This window comes from Halichoerus grypus, chromosome 14, assembly GCF_964656455.1.
Source record: "Halichoerus grypus chromosome 14, mHalGry1.hap1.1, whole genome shotgun sequence".
Classification (NCBI taxonomy): domain Eukaryota; kingdom Metazoa; phylum Chordata; class Mammalia; order Carnivora; family Phocidae; genus Halichoerus; species Halichoerus grypus.
Genome location: NC_135725.1, coordinates 64,349,024 through 64,363,812, shown reverse-complemented (window position 1 = coordinate 64,363,812; position 14,789 = coordinate 64,349,024). Strand labels below are relative to the sequence as shown.

General features: G+C 45.4%; 1 protein-coding gene across 2 annotated transcripts in view; it reads right to left on the bottom strand.

The window, feature by feature from the left end:
* The window catches only part of PLPPR1 (phospholipid phosphatase related 1), a 257,859-nt gene extending 246,217 nt beyond the window's left edge, over window positions 1-11,642 (bottom strand). Inside the window, exon 1 of one of the 2 annotated variants that reach the window (XM_078061527.1) lies at window positions 11,289-11,642. The gene's annotated coding sequence lies outside the window, so the exon portion shown is untranslated. Of the gene's footprint in view, window positions 1-10,915; window positions 10,935-11,288 lie in introns of those variants that run through there. The other variant, XM_078061529.1, reaches the window with a different exon arrangement.
* Between the last annotated feature and the right edge of the window lie 3,147 nt (window positions 11,643-14,789).

Below are 14,789 nucleotides of genomic sequence, written 5' to 3'. Positions count from 1 at the left end.
GACTGAGTTAACAGCAAGTGCAAAGTCCTGAGGTAAAAGTATGTTTGCATTTTTGATGCACATCAAGGTTACATTCTCTGCCCCAGCTCTCTGGATCCTGGCCAACAACAGCTCAGATCCAATCAGCCTCAATGTTGGGTAAATCCATTATGGCCACCCAAAAGGAGAAGGAATGCTGAAAAGGAAATGCCGGATAGCTTCTTGTTACATGGTGTAAAAGAGGAGATCCCAGCACTGAGTGAGTGACTGGGATTCTATATATATGTCTATCTAGATAACCTACCAGTAAACTAAGGAAAATGGGACCTACAGTATGTATTTAACCAGTAGTGTTTAATAAGGTTGTCTTCATATTTGAGAAAGGCATACATTTTCATCAATTCCCAAGCAATTCCATCAAAGTAGAAAGATGCAGAGAATGAGGGCTGAGATTTATTCTTTAAAGCAGAGCTTTGATGTATTAAACAAACCCCTCTATTTTCCCACCCCTTGCTATGCTTCTGAATTCCATGGTTCATGCATTAGGACCAGCTGAAGGTGATATTCTGACAAAGAACTGACAAAGTTTTGGGGTTACCAATGTAATGATGCATATTTTCAGCTTCTTGGTTTAAGTCTTAATTTCCAAACAAACAAATAAAAGGAGGTTAAAGTGTTATGGAAGAAAATGTGACAACCGGGTATTTTAAAGCTTGACATCTAAGTGGTTCTGAGGGCTATTCATCATGTATGTGTAATCAATAATGAATAATAGTAGCTACAATGTCCTTGGTCCTTATTATGTTCTAAACTCTATATTAATGGCAAGTAATTTATTTATTCCTCAAAAAATCTCTTCCGGGGAGGGAAGGTACTTTTATAATCTCCATCTCACAGATGAGAGAACTGAGTCTGCAAACAACAAAGGGCCCAGCCTAATACTGCAATGCCAGGGAAGGGCAGAGCTGGGACTAGAATCCAGCTCCATCTGTCTCCACAGCCCAAGCTATTAGCCCACCACAGGATCCTGTCTCCACAGCAGCGAAAGATAATTAGAGCATTTAGGAATCAGAGTATTACTTATGCTCCCACCACGAAGAAAAAAATCATCAGTTAATATAAGAAAGAGTTCCTGCCTTGATTGAAGTTGGCAGGTAAAATTCATTTATTTTGGAACTCATTTCTTAAGGTTCAAGATGGCTAGAAGTGAAACTGAAAAAATAAATCTCTGCTAATATGTTTACAGAAGAACACCCTCCCTAGGTCAGGTAGATAGCCTCTCATCTCAACATTAGGGTCAGACTATTGCCTACCTTCAGAGTCTTTAGTAAAGTGGGAGAATATCAGGCCCGGGAGGAGAAGGTAGAGCTTGGGCAGTGGTGAGAGAGGCAGGGAGGGGAGCAAGGATGGAGAGACAGTCTCAGCAGCAGCTTGTGGTGAGAATATTTACGTAAAGCATGAGTCTCAATTTGCTAGGGATTTGTTGCTCAAACTAGTGTTTGTGAAGTGAGTTCCCTTGTTCCCTCTTCCAGATGTGAGCGCTGCTTTGCAGTCAGGTATAATGGAATCAGCACTGCCTTACTAGGCTGGAAACCAGCCTGTCATCCCAGCCTCTCCAATCACTGGGGGACCCTGGAGAAGTCAGTTAACCTCAATGGACCCTTTTCTCATCTGAAAGAAATAAGACAATTGAGTAGACTCTCCCTTCCAGCAATCGTGTGAATCAAGGAGAATTTACAGCTGTTGCCATTCATTAAGTCCAAATTAAGTCACCTAATTATTTTATCTCTTGCTAGATAGAAGGTAAGCTCCTGAAAGCACATGGTATAGTAGGTGGCTCCTAGAAGGAGCTCAGAAAGTATCAGGTCTTTGACCGTATCTACAAAATATACATGGGGACAAATGGCCAAAGACCCCAGCATATGTCAGCTGAGCCCTATTTTAGGATGGAAAGCAGCACTCATTCTTCTCATACAACAGTAATATTTACCAGATGCTTATTACACTAAAAATCGCTTTCGTTTGAAATTGTAACTAAAAGTAAACGGTAAAATAGTATGTAAAGTATAATCTCACCTTTAAAAAGAAAAAAAGAACAACATATGCAAAGGTTAATGAACCAAAAAGGTCGGAGGCACATACACTAAACAATTGACAGTGGTTTTCTGCGAAAGAGTTTGGAGCAGAAATAGGACTGATTTTTACTTTCTACACCATGTACTTCATTACATCTGCATTTTCTATCACACTGTGGTACCTATATCATTGTTGAGGGTTTTGATTGCTAAAACACTCTAATTGTTCCAAACTAGTCTGGCCAGGAATTGTTTGTCTCACATGTTACATGTCAGCCTATGTAAAAAACTAAACCCAAAAGATTTTCTCAAACCTAAAGATACTGCCTTGCTTTTTACACTGCAGGGGAAAGAAAACCACACACACAGAGACCATGTTTTTTCCAGTTAATACAAGTGTGAATGAAATGGTCTTACTTTTTTTTTTTCTTTCAGTTTCTGTGACCCCCAGGAGAGAAGGCTGTGGGCTGATTATTAGAGCATTTGAGTGTGTGGGTTTGCCTGGAAGCAATAGCTAGCAAAGGCTGGGAGATGGGATGAATGATAAAGCATGCTCAGCTTGTAGAGCTCTGAGCTGAACAGCATTGCTCTCGACCAGATTTTATTTCTTTTTTTTTTTTTAAAGATTTTATTTATTTATTTGACAGAGAGAGATAGTGAGAGCAGGAACACAAGCAGGGGGAGTGGGAGAGGGAGAAGCAGGCTTCCCGCCGAGCAGGGAGCCGGATGCGGGGCTCGATCCCAGGACCCTGGGATCGTGACCTGAGCTGAAGGCAGACGCTTAACGACTGAGCCACCCAGGCACCCCCCAGATTTTATTTCTTGTTAATTATATCCAATTTCACTTGATTATGGATTTCATTGAATTTAAAAGGTTGGGAGTGGGGGTCACTTCTCCATGCTATTCATCAGAAACATCAATAAAAAGAGCACCCGGAAACCCTTGACCATCAGCCGTGCAAATACATTACCCCTCATTGTGATGGATTTGCTCCAGTAATTATGATCACCTTTTCTTTAGTCTGTGTCTGTGAGCATTTCTAGAACACTTGATGCTATAATACCCAAAGAAAAAGCCCTTTCTGACATAATGGAGGCAATATAAAATATGTGCTTTCATGTCATGGAAAAATTTATGACATTCACACAAAGAGGGGTATTTATTTCCTATGTGTATGCATCTCTGCTTTCTGTTGTTATTGATGAATGGGAAAAGATAAATGTACCACAGAAAGAGGGAATAATGGCAGGGAGGGGAGCTGACTGCTGACTTGCCATCTAGTGAACCCAGACAAGCTGCTGACACGCTGTACCTAAGGCTCTGAGGATGGTGGAAGGTGATGGGGTGATCTGTCACCCCTAGCCTTTGAGAATCGGAAGGATGAAGTGGGATGAGCACAGGCCTTGAACTCAGACCGAGGTTTGAATCCAGCTCCAGCTCTGAAAGCTTGGGAAAGCTAACTGACCTTTGCTCAGCTGCCGAATAAGATATTAATGTCTATTCCAGCATGTTGGAGAAATTAAGGAAATAATATGTAAAGCCTCCTCTATACTCCATAGTAGTGCCGTGGATGGTACTTAGTAGACACCCCCTCAAAATTCCCTCCCTTTAACTCTTTCTCATCTCTATTAGCAGTCCTTTTCCTTCCTTTCCTAATTTTTTGGCAGAAATAGCCAAGGTTTGGGTTTTTTTTTTTTAACCTTCTGACCACAAATCTTCAAAACAGGCCAGCAGTACCAAAAGCCCAAACCAGCCAAGTTGATGGGTAGAATAATTTTCTCTTTTTTTCCATCTTGGGTCTTCAAAAAACTCAAAAACACAGACATATATAAACTTAAAAATGAAGATGATCTTTACATTGTCCTTAGCCCTGAGATAGACAGATGATAGGTAGATAGAGCTTTTATTCAACTTCATTTTTTCCTTTTGGCCTCGCTTTATACTGTGAATGTAATAATGTTAACTAATTAGCAGATCAGCCAGGTCATGAAACGTTTATTAACAGCTCCCACCACCATGTTGAATGGTGTTTCCTTTGATATTTCCAATTAGGGCCTATGCCATACATACTGTAACTGCATTCTTACACTAGTGTTGGGAGGCTATGAAATATTCTCCCTCCTGCTTTGTGGAAGGGCACAGCTGGAACCAGGGTGAGGCCAGTGGGGCACCTGCACTGGAGGCAAAATTGAGGAGGGAGCCAAAAAATTTAGTAATCAAGATAAACAATATTTTAATGCAATTTTTAAAAAAATCAAAATTATTGCCAAAAATACACGATGAACAAATTGTCAACATTTTAAACAAAGATGGGAATTAACCATGCACTTGCATAACCCTTCCTCCCTCAGCCCACCCTGATCCAGGCCCTGGGTAGACCCTGCATCTGAAATCAGTAACTGGCATCTGGTCCCAGCCCTCACATTACTTGGCTACATGGCCTCAGATGAGTCACTGAACCTCTCTGATTCTCAGTCTCCTCATCTTGCTTCACTTAGAAGTGTGATTAGAAACCTTCCAGCAACGCTGTGGACTTGCAAAGTCTATGATTTTCTACAGCATGAAGCTGCATTATTGGAACATCAGCTACGACTCAAAAGGACAAGATTCATTCACTGTGCCAGCCATTCAATCCACAATATTTACTGAGCAGTTACTTTGTGAAAAGTGCTCTGTGAGGTGCTGAAAATACCAAGTTAAGGACTACAGAAACACACAGAAAGAAAAGCCAACCCCAGTTAAAAGGCCAGGACAACCTTCCCTAGGAAGACATTTGGCCTAAAGGACTAAAGGAGTTAGGGACGGCAAGGATGGAGTTCCAGAAAAAGAGAACAGTGTGGCCAAAGACCTGGAGGTAACAAAGAAAATTCTCAGTTGGGGAACCGTAGTTAAGTGTAGTATGGGCGGTACTTAGTATAAATGGGGTAAATGAAACAAACAAAACCAGTCTTTGATTACAGAGCAGTAATAAAAGTATATGGAGAGTATAAGGCAAAGAGCACTGGGTTATGGTCAGACCTGGGTTCCAGTCACTGCTCTGTTGCCAATTAGCTAGATGGTAGGGCTTCCATTTCCACTGGGATGAGATTTTAGAACACACCACACACTTCACCATAAAGACGGGAGGCTTTTAATTCCCAAGAAATATTGCAAATCTCACATCTGAGATATTTAGAGTTTACATCCTTCAGTACCAAAGAGGTGCTATAATTAATACATGCAGTCACTTCCCTGCAAACAATTTGCTGAACAGCTAAGTAGCTGTTGTGTGATGCCTATGAGCCTGAAGAATGCTAGGACCAGTCTAAGGCAAACACACCTTCATCTTCCCCAGAAAGGCAGGAGAAGGAGGCAACCAGGCAAATGTGATGAGCAGACACACCCAGCACGCAGCTGCTCCCTCTAGGCTTACGATGGTGGCGCCACTCGGCTCCTGCCATATTTGTGTCTGCTGACTTAATTCCTACAGTTAGGAAGACAGGATTAGAGCTAGATATTTATAACCAACCAAATTTATTTTTTTTAATGAACATCCAAGCACACAATCACTGGGGTCCTGAGCATAACGTCAAAGCTTTATGTTTGTGACCTCACTGTGGTCACACATAATACCTACTATACAGTGAGCACTTACTCTGTGCCGAGCTTTACAAATATTAACTAATTGTCACAGTTCTATCTGATGGGTTAAGATGGCTATCACCATATCACAGGCAAGAGTAATGTGAAGCACAGAGAAGTAAACCATGTGCCCAAAGTCGCACAGCTGAGTGGCAGAGCTAAAATTCAAATACAGCCTGTCTCACTCCAGAGTCTGTGCTCTTGGTCACCGGGCTGTCTTAACAAGGTTCATCATCCTCTATGCCCAAGTGACACCCTTAGAGTACGGCACTCAGAGGCTCCTTGAGTTTCCAGGACACTCAAGGATCTGGATTCTCTGGGCTGTAGCAAGCACCTCAGTTATTTAGTTATGGGAAAGAGGAGCATACTCCACATCTTTTCTCAAATCCATCCTCTTATGCTCTTGCAAAGAGGTGTCCGTCCTCCTCTGTCTCTTCTCTCTTGCTCTCATTTCCCACACCTTTTGTTCTCCTTAGACACGAGCTCTCCCCACCAGCTCCCCCTTGATAAAAACTGTTTGAGGTTCACTGTACCTTCTCCCTATGGCCCCAAACTCTTCCCCCACCAGACTCCATAAAATGACTAATTTGCCTGGATTTTCTCACCTCCCGTTCCCCACTCAACCCCTGGAAATATGGCTTCTGAGCACACTGCTATACTAACACTGCTTTCCTAATGGTCACAGTGAACCCCTTTTCACTGTCTTTTTTCAGTTCCCTATTTTCAATCTTTTCAACTTCTCTGCACTTAAAATCAACCTGGTAATCTACACACTTGATAAGGAGAGACAGTTTATAGGATTATTAAAATTGAGGCGATTCTGCCACTTACTGGCTTGCTAAGTTGGGACAAGCTATTGGAACTTTCTTTGGTACTTTGGTACTTACTGCTCTCCCACATCCTGAAATTTTGCTAAATGCTGAGATTTAGTTTTTTGCTCTGTGATCTCCTGCTCTCTCCATCCTTCTTTAATAAAAACAATAGTTGGCATTTACTGTGAAATCACTCCCCCCTGGGATCTGTACTATGTGCTTTCCAGAATGTGCCAGTGCCACCCCAAAATTAATGTCCACAACATGGTATTGAGCCGTTCACTTTTCTGAGCTAACCTCCCTCCCCACTGCTCTGCCAGCACCCACCCAAAGGTCAAGGCCAAAATGCTATCTTTGACACTTGTTCTCTTTCATCTCCTGTAGTCAACCTGAAAACAAATTCTCATGGTTCTTACCTGTTCTGACATCTCCTATTGGGATTTTAAGATTGGACCTCAATATGCCTGTGTTTGGTTCAGTAAGAGACCCAATTCCCAGGGCTGCATGGTTGGAACATGGGTTGCCTGGCCCTCATTCCAGGATGCCAAGATGCCATGAGCTCTTCAAATGAGACGCTGTGGCTTACAAACGCCCTACCTCCAGACTATCTTAAAAGTTTGAGCAAAGCACATGAAATTAGGAAATTCTGACAAGTAAGGGGAAAGGAAAGAGGAATTCACATTTACTGCCAGCCTACTATGAATCAGGAACTGTGCTAAGTGCCCTTGCTTCCACGATGGGCTGATGATACAATTTTTTAAATATAAAAAGTGTGATGTCACAATGCTGCTTCTTATTGGCACTTCATAGGAAAGTTCTTCATAAAGGTAGTTCTCCCTGAATCATTTTGTCACTGACCTCCCAAAGGCTGATCACCCTGGAAAAATGAAGTCATGATTTAGCTTCTACTATTCTAATGGAGAGATCATCACTTCATGACTGGATTTCTCATTCACTGATTTAGTCTTTCATTCAGCAAATATTGAGTTCCTACTCCGTACCAAGACTGTGATGAATGATGGGAATTCAGCTGTGAATACCTTTCCCTTAAAATACAGGAAGGAGAGCCACACAAGTGAGTGCTGGGCAAGTGGAAGGCAGGGTGGGAGCACAGGCCGGAGGCCCTTCTTAGATGAGCAGGGTTTACTTTTTCCACTTGTCTCCCAGACAAAGCACACCTATCTTCCTCTCCACGCCACTGCCACCACCCTCACCATTTCACACCTATATTTCCACAATAAGCTCCCTGCCTTCAGTCTCCCCACCTCCAATCCATCCTCCACACTGTGGTCATCTTTCTCGAATGCAAACCCAATCATGTCTCAAACTTTCAAACTCTTTCCAAGTCTTCCGGATAAAACTGAAGCTCTTTTGCTTGGGATATTTCCATTCACACTTGACCTCTGCCATGATAGTTTGCTATTCCATGGAGCTAAGAACCCACATCTCTCACCACAGACACACAGAACTACTTCCAGTTCTCATATAGTTTTTTTCCCTGCCTGGAAAGCCCTTCTGTTCTCCTTGTCCTTCAAGACTCAGCTCACCTCAACCTCCCTAAGAAAGCTTTTTGATCTTCTCACCCTCTTTAGGTGGATGCCTTCCCTTTGTGCTTTTATAGCATCCTGGGCATATCTCTATCCAAACACAGACTCCACGACATTAGTTGTCAGTTAATGTTACCCAGCTGCTGTTCATCTCGGTATCTGCACTCCAGCACCCTGTGCTCTAGCCACACAGGATGGCTTACAGATACCCTACCTCATTGGGCACTTTCACACATTTCCTCTGCTTGGACTGTCCTTTCTATCCTTCTCTACTTGGTAAAAGACTATTCATTTTTTATTTTTTATTTTTTATTTTTTATTTTTTTTTAAATTTTTATTTATTTGACAGAGAGAGAATGAGAGAGGGAACACAAGCCGGGGGAGTGGGAGAGGGAGAAGCAGGCTTCCCGCGGAGCAGGGAGCCCGATGCGGGCCTCGATCCCAGGACCCCGGGATCATGACCTGAGCCGAAGGCAGACGCTTAACGACTGAGCCACCCAGGCGCCCAAGACTATTCATTTTTTAAAAATATCTCAAAACCCCAGGGGAAGGAAAACAAACAAACAAACAAACACACGTCTGTACTACTGGCATTTGGTTTAACCTATAATTATAACAGTTAAACAGACTGCACCATAGTTGGCTAAATACCTATTTCCCCCACCTTGAAAGCTGGGACTATTTTTCACTTCCTTGTGGCTTTTTTGTTGTTTTTTTTCCCCCAGCCCCCAGCACATGATAAGTACTGATGTGTGTTTTTTGAATGTTGAGAAAATCCAGGAGGGAGGATGGAGTATATAGCGTACATGTTAAGAACTCACTGTGCAGTACAGAGCTATCCTACTCTCTAATTATTTCATGTGTGTTAATCTTGTATCTACAACTAGATCATAAAATCTTTGAGGCCCAGAACTATGCTATACATTTTTATATGACTTCCGATGCTAAATGTGGGATAGGTAGTCAATAAATACTTGTAAATAGAATCTGAATATAATCAAAATGAACTGAGCTTGCAAATATAGAAAGAGGAAATATATCATAAAGAGAGAAAATAGAGCTCTAGTAAAAAGCAAAAAAAAAAAAAATCTTTCTTTGCCAAGTTTTGCAAAGTAAATGATGAGAACGTTCACCATGAAATTAGAAGGACAAATGCTGACAATTTTATTTAAACCCCCTCTATGCCAATATCAACTTGAAATTATCTGTGGAAAGGTCTTCACTAATTGTTTAAAAAAAGAAAAAGAGCTTTCAGATTTCTATCTTACTAAATGCTTTTTAAAAAGCATAAAAGCTGTATGTATAGAAGTACACTATATTGTACATCCAAAACTAATATTACACTGTGTGTTAACTAACTGGAATTTGAATAAAAACTTTTTAAAAGTCATATAATCAAAGCTGTTTTAGTAATATGCATTCCTTTACCAATCCACCTCCCCCCTTTTTTTTCTTTCTCAAAAACTTCTTCACCTTTGGCTATGTTGACTTGTGAGTCAAAGTCTCTTTTATCTGTGAACTTTCTCAGCTAGCTTCATGTATATTATGCTCTCTCCCACTTCAAAGAAGTTACAAAATGTTAAAAATTAATATTAAAAAAAGGTCCCCAGAGCAGCAGAGAGGCGGCCTCTACCTATCATCTTAAAATGAAGAGAATACTCTGACAACCCATAGCCACAAATTTTGGATCTGAGCTTCTAGTGTTTTCTTCTATCAGCATCAGCCTGGCTTCCAGGTTCCCCACACTCTCCTCTTCCAAGGTCTTGAGATATAGAAAAGCCAAAAATATACCTGTCTGAACATCCCAGGTAGAAACAAAATGTCAAGATGGAGAAACTATGGCACATGGCACTCTCTAGACTTAAAGAATTTGTGATTGTGCTAAAGGTTAGCCCAGGAATAATCAAGTCTTTTCTACTCCAGATGTGACATTCCAGAAATCTCCATATTAGAGTCCCATCCGCGAATAAAAGCCACCATCCATAGAAGTAGAAGGGGTATATGAATTCAGTGAAGCCTGCCGGGTACCTTGCCTCACACTGCACCTCTTCCTGCCTAATCAGCTCCTAGTCACTCCTATCCTAAATAGCCATCATCTGTCCCTCTTCCAGTCCCCTTTGTCCCAGTCCTGGACTCCTCAAACGCTGACTCAGTCTCTGCTGTTTCAAAGGGCCATTAGATTTGAGGTGATTCCCAGGTGCCGGCAGGCACATCCCACTCTGAGGCCCCGCCCCAATGGGGCTGGCATTTTAGGAAATCCTTTTCTGGGGACCTCTTCCCTAAAGGACCTAAGATATTCAAAACGGTGCCTGCCCACCAGCTAGATACCAGGCTGCAGAGAATCTCTCCCGCGAAAGAGGTTAAAAGGGAAAACGATATCCCCACAAAGAAAAATAACCCAGAATCCTCCACATATTCCACCTGTGTGTGTCATAAAACCCCAGGGCAAAAATAAAGCCCCAGCTGCCCCAGCTGCTGCCGCCGCCACAGCAGCCCCAACCCAGCTCCCAGTGCTGCCGCCGTGGTGTGAGCGAAGACAGCACCTTCCCGCGGGAGGAGAGATCCCCGCGTCCAACGTTTCCAGGAGGTGATTATGGCAAGCCTTTCAGTAACTCATCATTCATCCCGGCACTGACCCGAGCCTCACCCCGGCGCCTCTGGCACTAGCGCTGAATGAGAAAGCCAAAGGCTGCCCTTCCAATTCTCCAGGTGACAACCCCCCCCCCCACACACACACACACTACGACGCGCCTAGGGTGTGCGGTTCGGGCGGGATGACAGGTGCCCACGCCTGAGGGGAAATCAAAGGCGACGCTTACAGCCAGGGTGAGAAACCCCAACCCCCCCCCCCCCCGGACGGGAGGACTTGGCACCAGCTACCTGCAGGGCGCCCCCGCCCGCACGCCGGCTCCCGTCGCAGCCCCGAATGCAGCCAGGAGGGTGGAACCGGACGAAGGGAGCCTCCACGCCCCCTTTGTCTCCACGTTTTCCAAATGACAGGGGAGGAAAGTTTACGAGCGGGGAGGGTGTAGCTTTCTGCTGGGTCCATCTGACACCTCGCAGGAGGCGACCCTCCCTGGGATCGCCCTCTCCCCCTGCACCGCTCGGGCGCCGCCTTCATCTGCACCTGGAAACCCGCAAGCTGGGTTTGGGCCACCTGCTCCGCCGCGTCCGGCCGGGAGCCTGCCCCCCCCCCCACTCCCCGCTGCCCCGGCGTCCCAGAGCCGCCCGCGGTTGCGGGCTCTCCACTCACCTCCCGTGGCGGAGCGTCCTCCCGCGAGCCCTACTGGGCCGTCCGGCTGCCGGGGGCGAGGTGCATTCACGCGGCGGTCGAAGACACGCTCCCCAGGCTCTGCTGCATTCCGCCTGCGTGGGAGAGCGAGCCGGCGAGCGCGCGGCGCGGGCGTGTACGAGTGTGTGTTTGTGCGAGTGTGTGTATATGTGAGTGCGGGTGTGTGTGAGTGTGTGCGCGCGCGCGTGGGGCGGGGGGGGGGGTGGTGCGCGGGATCACAGATCCCTCTCGGCGCACATCCCGCGCTCTGCCTCCTCCTCCGCCTCCTCTTCGCGCTGCCGCTAGCACAGGGTCCAGGTTTCAGGATCTCCTGTTTGTTTAATGAAAGGAAGGAGCAAAAGGCTGGCAGGGAGGGGGTAGCGGGGGGGGGGAGGCGGGGAGGGCGCCGGGCTGCGCATGCTCAGAGAGGGACACCGAGCGCTCACTCCGGAGCGCAGGCAGCGGGAGGAGGGCGAGCTGTAGGTTGAGGCGGGCAAGACTGCGCCCACCCGAGCAGCAGGGGGTTCAGCCCGGTCCCCGGAAGGCAGCAGGGAAACCCACTCGCAAAGGTGCTCGGTGCGCGGGGACTCCCTGCGCCTGCGGTGCGGGAAGCCGGTGACGGGATCCCGACCCATCCTAGGAGACCGCTTCAGCTGCGAGTCCCGGTAACGCCGGCTTCTCCTCTGGGTGTATTTGTAGCGCCGGCGTTCCTGGCCCCGCTCTCTGGCCTCTGTGCTGCGGGCGGGTGGGGGGTGCGGGGGGGTGTTGGTCTCCCCGGGTCCGGAAGGAATCACAGGCAGCAGGTCGTACCTAAACTGAAATGAGTTTCCTGGTCTGTGCTGCTTTCTTCCCCTCCCAACTTCCACTCTGTGAAGAACAGAAGAAGGCAACTGTCTATTTGAGTCCCAAAACAGGTTTGATGGGGCGAGGGCGGGGAAGGTACACAAAAACCCTCTTCCAAAGAACAAAGCAGGAGTAGAAGGAAGATGAGTCTCCTAGGGCTCCATATTCAGCCTCCTTTGATGACAAGGTTAGATGCAGGAGACATTTGCCCTATTCAAGAAGGCCAAAAGAACAATAGATCCATTGTCCCCCTTGCCTCCAATGCCAAAGCAATTCTTCCTGAGTGGGGCTTCTGGCCGCTTGGTAAAGTGGAAGAACTGTCAACACCATGAGAGTCCAGTGGGAGAACCTGAGCCCGCTATGGCGAAGGCACAGTAACCTGAGGCCGGGGGAGAGGCTAGGTGAGCGACTTCGCGAGTGGAGTGGAAACTCTTCTTTGGTTGTTCTAAGAGCAAAACAGGCCACTGGTTAGGACCCATTCAAGAGCTTCCATTTTCAGCCTCCTTCCTGTTTAATCACCCTGTTTTCCCCTCCATTTTCTCTCCAACAGAAGAAAAGACATCCCAAGCAGGGAACTCCTTGTAAATATATTATTACCTCCCGTTTATTCATTTTTTGGTCCCTCCAGAGAAGGACTACCTTTCGGTCATCCCAGCTTTGGAGGGATAGAAGACAGTCTACTCTGTGCAAATCTTTTCCAAGCTTTCATTAAAGATCACCTCTGAGCATTTCTATGCAGTGCAAGCAAGCAGATGCCTACTTGCTGAACTCTGACCCCCATCCCATTCATCTTCCCAATAATAATGCCGAGTGACACTAGAACAGCAGGACAATTAGATCTAACCCTAGAGCACACCCGGAGGAGAGAAAACAGCATGTCTAAATACCACCAACAAAGGAAAGTTTAGGAGAAAAGACATGAAGGAAGGAAGGGAGGATGGAAGGAAAAAAAAAAAAACAAGAGAAAGAGAAAGTTCTTTGAAAGTGAAAGTGCCCTGAGTGTTAGTGGCTGGCTCATTCTCTCAGTAGCTCTTTCAAAGGAATAGAACTACAGCATCTCTTTGCTAAAAGAACAGTTGAGTCTGAGTCTCTATCCACCAGGTTGGGGGGGGCAGTGGGGGGGGAGATCAGGTTCTCCTGAAAAGCAGCCAAGTCTTTATAATGCACCACTCACAATATTTGGGGCTCCTATTCCATGCCTCTTTTCTCAGGTCTTCCCCTTAGCACCAGGCTTCTTGGAAGACATCTAAGACAGATGATCCCCCAGAGCAGTGAACAGCATTCGCTGGAATGTCAGGGTGTTAGCACTGGAAGGGCCGTGAGGCAGGAAACCCATTCTCCCTGCCCTAGCACTGCGTAAGCACCAGGTGAGTGAGGGCTCCGGATCCAAGCAGTGGGTGGGACCTGGAACAGAAGCCAGGCTGGGGTAGGTGCAGGTCTCAACTTTGCAGTTCCGTCAATAGAGATGGTACTGAGACACTTCTTTCTACAATAAGTGTCCAGGGCTGCCTGGCCAAGAAGCACACTCTCCTTTGTCTGAGGCTGGCCTTGGGTGAGGAGGCAAGGGACACTACTCCCTTTGCTGTCAGGGACACCCTGTTCACAATCTCAAAGCTCCAGAAAGGTCAAGGGTGAAGGAGACTTTACAAAGTGGAATTGCAAATAAAGTGGGATCCCTTTATGGTGCTGCTAGGAGAGGGTGAACGAGAAGTTCTGGAAGAGCTTTTTACTGTTTGGGGAGAGAAGGGCAAGTACGGGGGACATTAAATGAGATGCTGTACATAAAACAATAGTGCTTAGTGCACAACGAGCTCTCTGTAACTTGTAGCTCTTATTATTTTGGTTTTAACATTTTCATTATTGTGATTTTTTTAAAAAAGGCTGAGGAAATTTCCCCCCCTAAGCTTAAACAAATAAAACAGATGAAAGCCAACTGCCTTCCAATTTTCCTTCTGGCTTCCTCCATCGCCCCCTCACACATCACCCTGTTCACTGATGTATTCAAATCCATGAAATGAAAAGCATGTTGTAAAAATGTGCGGCAGTGTGAATGGTGACTAACCCTCACCCTCACCCCTCCACACTCAGAGCTAGACAGAAGCTTCGGGGAGCATTGTTTTTCAGTAATATGCCTCAAGCACTTTTTGGCACTCACATCTCTCAGAGATTAAGGACTCTTCCCGCTTAACAGTCAGGGTCTCCTGCTGCAACACCCCAACTACATTGGCTCATCAAGCTTTGCATTTTCACTTTTTTTTTTTTTGCCTTCCAATTTTAGCAATCTAATGTGTTACTCCTCCTAGGTAACAGAATGCCCGAAGCCAATTAATATGCACACATCTGCAGATGGTTTTGAGAGAAATTAATGGTAAGATGCCAGGGGCTCATGTATTCAGGTATTTTCAGTGCTCCTTAAATTCAGATTTTAGACTTAGAATTCATCCCCTTACCAAGTGGACAATCCCTAAACTTTGCACCTCTCTCCACCAACAAACAAACAAATCTAATCACCTCACCTTGTATATCAGCAAAATAACCCAGTATTGTTGCCCAGCTATGTATGAAATTATATTTTTAAAAAAGAGCTGGTTATTAAATTTTAAATAGAACTAGCTGTTCAAAACATAGTTTCAATACAAA